Here is a 12,399-nt window from a genome sequence, read left to right on the forward strand (position 1 = left end):
TAGTTTAACGTGTTCTTATAATCCAAAAGAATTTATTGGGATACAATTCTGCCCTAAGATTTGTAGATGGAAACAACCCTATTGCTGAGATAAATCGGGATACCTGAAGACAAAATTTACAATGCTTCGCCATAATAAATATGTCCGAGTCTCACGGAAGTGTAGTTCACAGGTATTATTGGTAAACCCTCTTAGCGCCACTTGCACAATCCCACTAACCCGGGGTTAACCGGTTAAACCGTTAACCCAGTGTCAAATTGTACTGGTAATCATGGCAACTCCAGGTTGAACCGGTTAACCACGGGTTTATGAAATGTTGCAAGTGGCCCTTAGTGTATCACAGCCACAGATCACCTCGACTACTAGACGGAGCATAATTCACATTTGAGGTCACCACACATGAGCGCTCCCATACTAATTTAGTTACGCTCCCATAACAATTACGACCAGAACTCATATATAATTTTATTGTTTTTTTACACATAATGAAGCTTTAGGGACAACACTAATGCTTCATTATTGTAAAATAAAAACAGAATATTCAGGTATATATAGACTAGGTATATACAAACATACAACTCTAATAATAGTCTGTTTCATAATGTCCAATTAAAGTATCGGATAGCTAATTAACAAATAAATTGACTGCCAGATAACTTAATAGCACTTTATCCAACAGTTAAGCTTATTTGAAGATTGTGAAATGCCAAAGATGACTTTATTCGCCAGATATGTGGCAAGTAGCTGATTCAGGACTTTACTTGGACATTGTGAAATAGGCCCTTAGAATCTTACAATTAAAATTGCACCTGTGACCTCGTGCTCTAAGCAAACTCTTCATAATGCGGTGTCTATGTAGTGATCCCTGCAATACAGTACGAATTTCCTTAAACTCCTTTGTTCAATTCCCGTTAATATTCCTTCAGAACCCCTGACAAATGTTCGTTAAGTTATAAAGTTCTTTCCACTCAATTCAAACCTTTCACGGATTTCCCGATTTTCCGCACAAGGAGAAAAAGGGCCTCGTCGTATTCATTGGTAGATTTTTACCTTGACTTTTTATTTTAATATCTTCTGGTAGATTATTTTGGATTCATTGTTCATGAGAAGGCAGGTAAAATGGACGAAGGGGAGAAGATTTTCACCTTGACCTCTGAATTGTAATATCTGCTATTATTACTTTAGTCATTAGACCGTTTAAAAGATTATTCCCCCCTTTTGTAACAGCAACATTTAGAACATGTCTGCAATATAAGTAAACATCCTAGCAATATAAGTAAACATCCTAGCAATATAAGTAAACATCCTAGCAATATAAGTAAACATCCTAGCAATATAAGTAAACATCCTAGCAATATAAGTAAACATCCTAGCAATATAAGTAACACACGCATGCAATCTACAAAATAAAAACTACAAACAATTTTTTTTATAGTACCTCGCATAAAAAATGTTTTTTTTTATCGTTCTATCCAATGATGTCGTTGGATAGGTCTTTGAAAAGGAATAAGGGTGTCCAAAAAACATTTGTTGATAAACCGAATACTTTCGGAATAATCGCACCGAAAGAAAAAAAATTGTGACCCCCCCCCCCCCCCCCCCCTCTAATTTCTGAACCATAGGTCCAAAAAATATATAAATAGTAATGCAGTTGCAGGTACAATCTGAACGTCATGTTAATTATCATTTATTGCATGAGGGCTGCCAAGCTGTCCTAAATGAAATGCCACCTTTACCCACCATGATATCCTGTACGATGCCGTATTGCAGACACTTACCTGTAAACAAGAAAAACTAGTTAAAAATTAAATTTATTCATAGTTTCGCAACGTTTTAGATACAAAGAGCTTTTCTCTTTTATGAAGATGTAACTTTCATGTACCTAGTTGTCGGTACTGCAATATAAATTGTGCTAAAGTGGTATCTACAGGTACTTTATAAACTATACTACTTATGTGACTGTCACATAATGAACGGCGTTAAAATGTGAGTGTGCGTTTATGAAACGAGCTGAAGGGGAGTTTCATAAAAACAACACAAGTGTTTAATGCCTAATTATGTACACTAACATAATAACTAATAATAATAACTCAGCTTATATACGTCCCACTGCTGGGCACAGGCCTTCTGTCATGCGTGAGAGGGTTTTTGGGCTATTATCGCCAGGCTGGCCCAATGCGGGTTGGAGACTTAACATCACCTATGAATTTCTTCGCGGGTGTATGCAGGTTTCTTCGCGATGTTTTCCTTCGTCGAAAAGCAAGCGGTAAACATCACATGATATTCCGTACATAAATTCCGAAAAACGAATTGGTACGAGCCAGGATTTGAGCCCGCGACCTCCGGATTGAAAGTCGGACGTCAGATCCACTCGGCCACCACCATACATTGACATACACTGCTTTATCTACAAATGCTTATGCTGGAACTTAATCTATTTGCATTTTACGAGCGGCATTGCGGCATTTTTTTTTATACTACATCGGTGGCAAACAAGCATACGGCCCGCCTGATGGTAAGCAGTCTCCGTAGCCTATGTACGCCTGACACTCCAGAGGAGCTACATGCGCGTTGCCGACCCTAACCTCCCCACCCCCACGTTGAGCTCTGGCAACTTACTCACCGGCAGGAACACAACACTATGAGTAGGGTCTAGTTTTATTTGGCTGCGGTTTTCTGTAAGGTGGAGGTACTGCCCCAGTATTTGATCATACACTAAAAAAAATAGCCATAACCGAATACAGAACCTCTTCCTTCTAGGAAATTAAAGTCGGTTAATAAAACGTCATCTCGTGTGTAACCAGTAATATATTGCTAAAGGTGCAGTGAGTTCAGGTCCTTTTCCTATTTTACAATCATTAGAATTGAAATCGAAACACCATTGTTATTAAAAAAAATATTCGAGAACATCAATCAAAAATAAAATAACGTGTTATTTTCATGTTGATAGATTATGCGGCAAAATAGTAACAAATTTTTAAACGTGCATTTTTGACCTATGTTTGTGATTTTATTTTATCTAGCGAAAGGTGTTTAATCAGGTTTTAAATCGATGAAGTTACTATAGAAATGCCTCAAGGTTCCTATTCATGTTTTTTGACAACCGTATAGGTATTATCTACTTATATTGAACGGGATATGGACCGTGATTACATTTTATATTGTTTTCGAGCTCCCGATATTTCGACGCAGTTACATGCATCTCGTTCAAGGGTAACTGGAGATAGCGGGTGGGTATCAGTTGTGTAGACCGCGCTCGGTCTACCCTCATTCGTGCGCGTCGGCTGCGTTCGCTTTCAACGTTACCATTGGTCGATATAAGTCTATTAAAACTAACCGTGAATCATTCAAAACTGTAACCGTATTATTATCTTAAAAAACCGGACGAGTGCGAGTCCGACTCGCCCACCGAGGGTTCCGTACTTTTTTAGTATTTGTTTTTATAGCGGCAGCAATACATCATCTATCACGGTTCATGAGATACAGCCTGGTGACAGACGGTCAGACAGACAGACAGACAGACAGACGGACAGCGGTCTTAGTAATTGGGTCCCTTTAGGTAGGGAACCCTAAAAAGGGCTATAATTTTTTTTAAAGTCTTCTGGCTGGTCCCACTGCTCCTTAAAACTTATTTTAGTACTTCAGAGTTTGACGTTGTCTAGGTGACTAGCCAAGATGACGATCGTTTTCGCTACGACTACGAAACGCTTTGTGTTTCTCTAAATTAGAGTTTAATAGAAATTGCAAATAATTTAAATAAATATGACAGATTTTGTTAGCATTTGACATATAACCTAAAATTCTCACGAAGGTTGTTTTATTGATAATCAAAATATCTTTTAAGTAAAAAAATATATTACTCGTAATAAAATATTTATATACACAGAATGTAAAAAAATAGTGGAGATCCGTGTAATATTCAGTATCGTCTGATAAGGAAAAGTAGAAGAAAAAATGTTTTTGCATCAATAATATTAACTTTACTATTTTTGTACATGCCACTTTTCTTGCCACTTCCATCAATCACTAACCCGTTAACCGGTTAAACTTGAAGTTACCATGGTTACCTGTACAATTTGCACTGGGTTACCGGTTTAACCGGTTAAGCTCGGGTCAGTGGGATGGGGCAAGTGGTTCTAAAAAGTGCGATATTACGATATAATGAAGTTAATTGGTTTGTTGTTAGGTTCCGAAGTATTTCTGTAAGTAATAAAATTGGTTTGTTTACTTCTTCTTCTGGCCTTATCCCATTTTTATTTGGGGTCGGCTCTCCTAATCAATTTTCTCCAGTTACACCTGTTCCGGGTCGTCGTTGGGTCTATATTCTTATTCTCTAGGTCTTTCTTAACTACATACATCCATGTAAGTCGGAGTCCTCCAATCTTTTTCGGTTCTTTCATACATTCTGGCACCTTTCAAGTCATGTGGACCTCCGGTCTTCTCATGACAAGACCAAACCATCAGAGTCGTGTTTCCGTTAGCTTGTTCTGTTTGGGTCTTATTTGAACGAGCCTCTGATATGACAGTTCGGTGCTTTGTCCATGAGTGTCACTCCTGCAGACCACCTAAGCATTCGTATTCTAGCGACGTGAAGTTGGTCAGATTGTTGCTTCTTGAGGGGCCAACATTCTGCACCATGTAACATTTCTGGTCTGACAGCAGTTTTGTACACTTTGCCCTTTATGCGGATGGGCATCCTCGGGTCACATAGTACTCCTGTAAACTCCCTCCATTTTTGCCTGCCCAGTAGAATGGTTTGTTTACATTATTGGCAATTTCTATTATGACGCCTCCATTAGTGCGACAGTGACAGTTGCGTTTCGTTCGCTACGTAGCGTAAACGATTGACATGTTGGCTAGGCACCCTGAGCTATTAAACTTTATCCTTAGGTGCTGTTGTTTCTAAGAAAGTTCTATTGGCGACGATAAACGATAAGCGAGTTTTATTTCTATACATTTACTAGCTTTTGCCCGGGACTTTATCGGCATATTATGATTAACTCCGCGATAAATAATGTCTTATATCCTTCCCCGAATTCAAAATATTTCCATATCAAATTTTATCATAATCAGCTCTGTGATGACGTGAAGAGATAACAGGTAGGTAGAAAGACAGAGTTAGTTTCGCATAATTTTTTTAAAAAGCTGTTGTGGCCGAATGGATCTGAAGTCCAACTTTCAATCCGGAGATCACGGGTCCAAATGAGTGTGTCGGAACTTACATATGATATATTATTTGATATTTCTAGACAATGGCATCTTAACGCTAGCACAATGCGGATTGGGGAAATCACATACACCTTTGAATTACTTCACAGATGTTTTCCTTTACCGAAAAGCTAGTGGTGAATATCAAATGATATTTCGTACATAAGTTCCGAAAAATTTATTGGTACGAGTTAGGATTTGAACCCGCGACCTCGTTGGATGTCATATCCACTCGGCTACCGCCGCTTTTTAGAATTAATATTAACTCAATATCCTATTTTAAATTCCGAATGACCCGGGAAATAAAATAAAAACTTGCACGGAAATAGCGGAAACTCCATTGTCGAGGTAAACCCATTGAGCGGGTAAAAACGGCAGTTTGTTTTATACGTCTAAACTTCTGCCATCGATTTCCAATATTTTTAGCGTTTGTGTGTTTGTTAACTTGTGCTCTGAATGCATCATTACTATCATGTTGTAACACTTAAATAAGGTTATTAGTTCTCATTTAGAAAAACTTTTAAAGCAAAATTACTTAATGGGGGGTAGGTAATGGCGCAGCGACCCAAAATGAGTCTTGTTCTCCGACACGAGTACACGCCAGTTGTCTCGATCCTGTGCCATCTCCCACCAGTTATTGGCTTGGAGATCGCGCAAGAACGCTTCAACAGCCGCCCCAGCGATACCTGGGAGTCCCAGGTGTGCCCTTTTAACTCTTCCATTTTCAAAATTCAACCAATTCATGCATTCTTCATTCTCATTCTCTCTTTGTGTTTTGAGGTACATTTTACAGTACATAATTGTTCTCCGTCTAACAGCACTAATAGAATAGAAAGAGAAAAATTATCCAACAACACAAACACCTTTATTTACGCACTATCCTTAATTCGTACCAATTTGTCCAAAAACCCGTTGAGCAACCCAACAGACAATCGAGGCGTCATCAATTTCACGATACCCAGTAAATCGAAGACACGTGTTGGGCTTCTACGTTACACGAGTCGTATTTTGTCGCTTGTCCCTCTCTTACTCATCGAAAACGAAAAAGACGCAGATAGCAATATGAGCAGGCAGGAATAGCTTATCCACAACGACAGAGTGAATTTATACGTGGATGACAGAAGGACGTAAGTAGAATTGGTTTTGCGAGCGATTCTAGAGCTAATTACTAAAAACTTATGTCTTAGAATTGCCTAAGTGGGTTGAGGATTCGTGATGGCCATTTACATATATCCTGGTCAAGGCACCAATTGTAAAATTCATGGGAGAGTAAATTAATGCGTTTAAATTGTAATAATTATTTTTAGATGAGGATTATCTTTTGTAACGCATATACTGCATGGAATGCGGATCAATTTACAGATTTGTAAATATAATACAAACCCACAAAAAATGTTTCAAAAATTATATACAGTAATTGCCCCAACTTAAGTACCCTATCCACCATACTAACTGTATTTAAAAGTGGATACTTAACGTGCTGACTGTATACCTTATTTATAAAAGAGACTACATTTGAAACGTGGTATTCCTTTAAAGGGTAAAAACAAAAGAAAAAAGTCTGTTCTATCCTGAAGTGACATACTCCTATTAAAAGAACTTCATATTTAATTTGTCTTAAGATAAATAGCATTACCCACGGGCACTTAGCGCTGAAATTCTAAACCGCTACCAAAATTTTAAAAATTGTTTTCTCTTCTGACGCTTTCCTGCTATTGTGAACCGTAAAACGAAGATAGTAAGAGTTAAATTTTGAGTGATAAAGCAGGAGGAAATGCCATTTTAAAATAGCGGTAGCCTGCGGCGACATACGTCTTCTGAAAAGGTTTTGTTCGGAATAAAAGGCAATGGAAAATGGCGAGCGATTGTGTTATACAATAAATATATGTCTCGGGCGATATGAAAGGGTCGTTTTTACGTGTCGTTTGAAGACATTTCTGAGGTATGATGGCGGGAGTTAATATTGGTTTTTGTTACTGTATTGTGTCAGTCATTCTCTGAGAAAAACATATGGAACTATTTTTAGGTAACCAAAAGATGTCACCAGCCTTCTCCATACCACTATCCATCAGCCGACCTTTTAAAAATTCAGTGGTTTCCTCCAGTAAAGTTTTGGAAAAATCGTAGCGCTTTTAGAAGGTAATAATACGGTTGCCAAACATATAAATAGCAATCGTGAGGCATTTTTCTAGTAACTTCATTGATCGAAACCTGATCAAAGAGTTCGAAACCTGATGAATGTCGCGCTGCAATACTGCGGTAGTAAGTACAGCTGCGGTCGGAATCCGGACGTCACCTTAAAGAGCATACAATCGTTCCCTTGTTCAGGGTTTGCACTAATTACTCCAAACCCTGGCTCCTTGCCCGACTACCAATCGATTTTTTGGCATCCGTGTTCATGAAGTTGGATCAAATTGAACTTTATTTTTATAGGTTTAAAAAGCAATTTCGTATAGTTTCGGTTATCTGCTAATGTGCTTTTTGCGTATTGTGGTAATTAATATTTCGGTTCCGACTAGCCAACTTTCGAAGGAATGAAATATTTTGTAAATTGGATTATTTCATTACCAGATTTTATCAAAATCTGCGGAATAACGGAACTTTACGTGTCTATCAAATTTTATTGAATTCTGACAAATAAAAGCCCGCAAGCACTTAAATAATACAAAATAAAATTTCATGTAAATTATCACGAAACATTTAAATTAAATTTTTCCTCCAGAGTGATGCTGTTTTTTTTTTTCTTTTCTTTTAAGGAAACGAAATTCCAGGGAAACGAAATAATTATACTACCTAAAACGAAGACATCTCATTAGAGATGCTTAATTATAGTACTTTGAAAGCACCCTGTGACGAAAAACATTTTCATCAGATGAAGTAAATTTAAGTGCATTTACCTTTTAAGCAGATAAAGTTTCCATACAATGTCATGTTTCTTATTGTAGTCTGGCAAACACAACTTTTCAGTCAGTAAGAACCAGGAAAATTATACTCATTCCTGTTTTTTGCGTGCTAGAACTAGCGTTAGACAAAGACAGTATGATTCTCTCTTTCTATGTTTGAAAAGAGAATCCTGAGCCAAATTATATGTATACCGTTTAAGCCGAACTGCATACAAAATATTGTCTTTTTAGGGTTTCGTAGTCACCTAGAATCCTTATAGTTTCGCCATGTCCGATTGTCCGTCCGTCCTCGGCTTTGCTCTGTGATCATTAGTGCTAGAAAGCTGCAATTTGGCATAGATACAAAAATCATGCATTGCGACAGGCAAAAACTGTGATATACAAGCATTTCAATCTCATACCTTACTTAGGCAACACAGCAAGCTTCGTTACCAAACACGGTACTTGACTGAAGAGCTCTCTATTATATGTTTGTATAAAACACTATTAACACATTTCAAAAGTATTTAGAGTCAAGCTAAGCTAATTCTGCACCCTATTTAATAGCACAGAGTATGCAAGGTGTAATTTTTAGGAAATTAAAAGCATGGCTTATACAAAAAAAATGATCTTCTTTTCCATCGAGGAATATATATCACTTCTGACTGAGGTAGGTGATATAATATTATAATAAAGGCCTTGAATATGATTGTTTGAACTTAGTTTTAGTAGGTAGAAACATGCTACCGTTTTCAAGTTTTTTTGCGTGCCAGATACTGGTGTAATGTATGTTATGTATAATATTGTCTGACCATCTTCATGTATAATAAAGTTATTTATGTATATGATTTCATATCTGTAGTTTGTCGTTTACGAAAACACTTCCACACTCTGTGCTATGAAACACGGCGCAGCGTTAGTTTAGCCTAAAACTACTTCGATTTTTGAAGCTTTTCATGAACAGTACCCCTAGTGTAAATTTATTCGACAGCGAAACGTAACGTCCGCGTTTGCGTTAACTCTCATTTTGTATGGGATTTTGAGTATCTAAAACGTCCCGCTTGGCGCGCTGTTTCTAAATCCTATACAAAATGAGACTTAACGCAAACGCGTACGTCACGTTTCGCTATCGAATAAATTTACACTAGGGGTACAGATTTAAATTTAAAATTTTAACCTTTAAAAGGGATACCGATTTCACATCACTATCCCATACATTTTGTATGCTTCTGAACGGATTACGTTGTGGTTGTGCACCGTGTATTAGGGAGAATCGAATTGCGGAAATGGTCGTGCGATCCGATTGGTCGGTCGGATTTTGAGATAAGCTTAATTGTGTTGTTTTTAACTACATTGCTGTCGGAAATGTCATAAATCTCGGCAGCAAAATTTTGACATCTAATTTGACAGTCCAATACTACTGCAGTCGAGTGCATTACAAGAAATAAGAAAGATATATTTAAATTAAATTTGCGGTCATTCTACTTTTTACTGTAGGTTTTTACAGTCTCAAAACATCTCCAAATTTTAATATTCGTAATGCGTTTTAACTTCCAGTTACTTAAAAATGATAAGCACAGAATAGGCCTCAATATTTTACCATTGACTTTTATTTTTATACACTGAAAGAAATGTTTGCATAACTGTAACAAAATTTTGGTTACTGTTTACACAAAAATTGGGACTTGCGAACTATGTGTTATATGTTACAAAACCGTGTTTGGCTATCAGTGTTCAGGTACTGGGTATACACTACAAAATAAGTTTGTAAATTTATGCAAAGTTTATTTTCTTATAACCGTAGTTTAGTTATTTAGTAAAGTTACAAAACCAGTTCGGCTATCTATTTTTTTCAGTGTAATTTATAGCCATGAGCATGCTAATATACAACACTATGTAATAATAATAACCAAAAATAACAATTCAATGACAATGCTATCCTCGATCCCGGGCACTCACTCACTCACTCAGCTCATATTCACAAGACCATTTTTTCCGTACCATAATATGTACCTACTTCACTCCAAAATTTACTGAAATAATCGAACTTTATTTTTTGTTTTCCATGAACTGTGGTAGATAATATATGTTGACATATATGCCGATTTAAAATAGACCATCCCTACTGTCATGTTGTCACATTTAAATGAGGTTTTAATGTTTTTTCATTTATTTATATTTTTGTACCATTTGGCGTTGAAACTCTAGGTCCATGGGGTCCCAGCGCGCACAAGTTTTTGGAGAAATCGCGAAACGTCTGGTTGACGTAACTGGTGACCGAAGAGCTGGCGGCTTCCTCGTACAACGTATCAGTATTGCGATACAACGAGGAAATGCCGCCAGCATCCTTGGTACAATGCCTCAAGGGCCTATTTTAGATATAAGCTAGTTATAGTAATCATCTGTATTGTATATATCCATTATGTATATTGTTATTGTAAATAAATACTTCAAAATAGTACATTACGATACAAGTGCGAAAAATAGGAAATTCGAAACGAGTGGCGATAAATTAAAACACGACCGAAGGGAGTGTTTTAAATCGACACGAGTTGCGAATTACCTATTCGCACATGTATCGTACAACGTTTTACAGTACATATGGCCCTTTAAATGTTCGACACAGTAACGTAATTATGCTACTTCTCGCACTAGTGCTATAAAGTAGCCCCATATGTACTGTAAAAAATGTATAACAATTACAGAGTTACACATTACAACAAATGCGCCAAGCCGTAGTAACCAGTTTGTTGGCGTGTCGCGCTCCGGACGAGCAATTCTTGTATATATATATATACAAGAATTGTTCGTTTAAAGGTATAAGATAAAGTGAGATTTGAGCGCGACACGCCAACAAACTGGTTACTACGGCTTGGCGCATTTGTTGTAATGTGTAACTCTGTAATTGTTATACATTTTTTTTGAAGTATTTATTTACAATAACAATATACATAATGGATATATATATATATATATATATATATATATATATTTCCGGGATCTCGGAAACGGCTCTAACGATTTTGCTGAAATTTGGTATATGGGGGTTTTGGGGGGTAAACAATCGATCTAGATTAGTCTTATGTTTGGGAAAACGCGTGTTTTCGAGTTTTCATGCGTTTTTCTTTCGACGCAGAATATGGTCGCTAATTTCGTCTTGCCAGCCACTGTCCGTCTGGTTCAGCGTGTTAAGACGCTGACTGCTAAACGAGTGTTACGGGTTCGAATCTCGCCCGGTGACTAACTTTTTTTTTGTTTATATATTCAAGTTTATATATAATTTTTTTAATTTTTATTGTTGTAGACAAGTTAAATTTAGTAAAAAAATGTAGTTAAGATTATCACCTATACACCACCATATTACAATAAATAGTTATAACCGAGCAAAGCTCGGTCGCCCAGGTACTACCTATTAAAAATATCTCGGAAACCGAGCTTTGCTCGGAAAACATATAAAAACTCAGAAATGCGCGTTTTCCCTGAGATAAGACCTAGCTAGATCGATTTTTCGCCCCCGAAAACCTCCACATAGAAAATTTCATCGAAACCGTTAGAGCTGTTTCCGAGATCCCCGAAATATACATATAAATATACAAGAATTGCTTGTTTAAAGGTATAAGATAAATGTTTACATTATGACTTGTCTAAGTATTCTATTATTAGTAAAAACATAACAAAAGGAAAGCATGCATTTATGTTAGAATGATTTAAGTATGTATCTATTTATACGAGTAATAATCTATTTTATTCGAACTTATCGTTAACTAGCCTTTTTTTGGTAAGTATATATGTTTCCAACATCTCAATTTTTAATTTTCTTTTATAAGCTACTGTTGTAATATTTTTATTTACAGACCGAAATTGTACGTTATTATATTATAAATTCGGAGAATTATATAGTGAAGTATTAAAGAACCCCATAGTAATTACAGCATTGTGGTTCGAGATATTGTGGTCGCCTGTCAGCTCTCTATGACCTATTGTTTAGCCGTCTATGTATTTTATGGTATGGTTTTTGCAGTTTTCATACATAAAAAATTTTGAAGTACAATTACCCACTGGGGCAAAGTATGCAAAATTTACGCTGAATACAATTAAAAGTACCTAATCATGTTCATGGAATAAGTATTTACTTTCTATATATCCTCAAAACATCAGTACCAGGAAAACTGGGACAATCTCTCGTATTTTTTGGGACAGTGTCCCATAAATTTACGTCCCCCAATCCCCTTTCTGATTTAATTAATCCAAGCGTGTCTTGTTTCTTTTAACCCCCCTTTTTACACACATAATCCCTACTGTTTTCCGG

The 12,399-nt window shown here is 36.7% G+C and overlaps 1 protein-coding gene across 2 annotated transcripts in view; it reads right to left on the minus strand.

Annotated features, from left to right (window-relative positions):
- The window catches only part of LOC133526623 (dipeptidase 1-like), a 314,385-nt gene that overhangs the window by 284,538 nt on the left and 17,448 nt on the right, over positions 1-12,399 (minus strand). The window lies entirely within an intron of this gene.

Source organism: Cydia pomonella, chromosome 1, assembly GCF_033807575.1.
Source record: "Cydia pomonella isolate Wapato2018A chromosome 1, ilCydPomo1, whole genome shotgun sequence".
Taxonomy (NCBI): domain Eukaryota; kingdom Metazoa; phylum Arthropoda; class Insecta; order Lepidoptera; family Tortricidae; genus Cydia; species Cydia pomonella.